A 2,534-nucleotide genomic window follows, 5' to 3' on the forward strand; every position below is an offset into this window, starting at 1 on the left:
TAAACGAATGGCGAGACGAATGAATAAACATAGAAATAAATACGTGAATAAATGATTAAAAATAAACAAATAGACAAATAAATTAGTTAATTGATTGATTGATTGATTGATTGATTGATTGATTGATTGATTGATTGATTGATTGATTGATTGATTGATTGATTGATTGATTGATTGATTGATTGATTGATTGATTGATTGATTGATTGATTGATTGATTGATTGATTGATTGATTGATTGATTGATTGATTGATTGATTGATTGATTGATTGATTGATTGATTGATTGATTGATTGATTGATTGATTGATTGATTGATTGATTGATTGATTGATTGATTGAACTTGATTGATTGATTGATTGATTGATTGATTGATTGATTGATTGATTGGTTATTTGATTAACTAATAAACATTTCTTTACAATTGAAAATAAATAATTAAATAAATATATACATAAATTTATTAAATAAATAAATATCTCTTTCTTTCATTGATCATTTCGATTGGGCTGGCTCTTAATTTGTGGCTGATCATTTCATCTTTCATTTATTCATTTCTTCAGTTCCATCATCATCATCCTCATCGTCGTCGTCGTCATCATCATTATTATAATCATCACCATCATCACCATCTTCATCATTATCATCATCATTAAAATCTTTAGCATCATCATCATCATCAATATTTTCGTTATCTTGATAATATTCGTCACCACAGATACACACTGTACAATGTACAGTGTACATATGATATATCCATTCATTCATTCATACATACATACTTACATACAAACAAACATACAAACATACATACAAACAAACATACAAACATACATAAAAACAAGCATACAAACAAACAAACAGACAGACATACAAACATACAAACATACACACGCACACACAAACACATACATACCCATTGCGGCATATAATGCCTTTGATATCTGTTGCAGAGCGCTTTGCCGTTTAGAGTTTATGTAGCAACAAGGTATGCCTGTGTGTATGTTTGTTTGTTTGTATGTATGTATGTATGTTTTTTTGTATGTATGTGTGTGTATGTATGTATGTATGTATCTATATATGTCTGTGTCCAATTGTTTGTACACATTAAAGCCATATGTAGCCGTATAATTACAGCATTTGACAAACAATCTTCACCATACCACAGCGACCAACATCCCTGCAAAAATACATACAAACATACATATACACGTAATGTAATCATTATACAAATAATAATAATAATAATAATAATAATAATAATAATAGTAGTAGTAGTAGTAGTAGTAGTAGTAGTAGTAATAATCATAATAAAAATAATAATAATAATAATAATGATAATAATAATAATAATAGTAGTAGTAGTAGTAATAATAATAAAGGTAATTATGGAAAGCCTATAATTATAAATGAGCGTAATGAACAATCCAATGCTGTTAAAAGTTATTCCATTGATCTGGAAAATTAAAAAAAAACTCCAAAACAAACATGAACACACGCACATGCACACATACACACATACATACATACATACATACATACGTACATACATACATACAAAAAAAGATACACGCGTCTTTTTTACACGCGTCTTTTTGCGTTCGTATGTGTGTATTTTTTTGTATATATACCGGTTCGCCTGACACTAATTGAATAATGGGCTTATGACAACAGGGAAAGTTCAATCGATCGACAAACATAGGCATTTATGTATGTCTGTTTGTCTGTGTGTGTTTGTATGTGTGCTTGTTTGTGTTTGTATGTGTGCTTGCTTGTGTGTTAGCTTGTCCGTTTGTGTCTTTGTATTTGTTTTATGTAGATTTTTCAGGAAGTTATTGTGTATGTTTCGCTGTCCATTTGTTTGTGTGTGTATGTGTGTGTTGTGTATAAGTGTGTTTGTGTGTGTGTATCTATGTTTGTATTTTGTTTAAAGTAGGCATAATAAACTAGCATTAGTCTGTTAATATATTTTATTGTTTCCTGATTTTTATGCTAGAGTTTGTTTGTTTGTTTGTTCATTCTTCCGTTTGTTTGTTTGTTCGTATGTATGTTTGTATGCATGTTTGTATACATGAGTTTGTGTTTGTGCATATGTATGTTTGTTTATATGTAGTCCCACCCTTCAATACATACATACATACGTGCAAACATATCTTTATACAAACAAACAAACGAACGAACGAACGAACGAACAAACGAACGAACGAACAAACAAACGAGCAAACAGACAAACGAACGAACACACGAACGAACGAACGAACGAACATACATACATATACACACCGAACAAGCTCGTAAACTGTCAAATCTTTTTTCACTCTCCCAGCCAGCCAATCAAAAACGAAGATGCATTAACTCGGAAAAACACACACGCGCACACGCACAACTACACATATATAATAATATCATAACAACAACAACACAAAACAACAACATCAATACTATTAAAAATGATTAACGTTTATAACACAGCTGCTGATCGTATTTTCTGCAAAGGAAATTTATAAATAGTTATAAATTCAATCAATCGTTA

This window comes from Helobdella robusta, assembly GCF_000326865.2.
Source record: "Helobdella robusta unplaced genomic scaffold HELROscaffold_57, whole genome shotgun sequence".
NCBI classification, from domain to species: Eukaryota; Metazoa; Annelida; class Clitellata; order Rhynchobdellida; family Glossiphoniidae; genus Helobdella; species Helobdella robusta.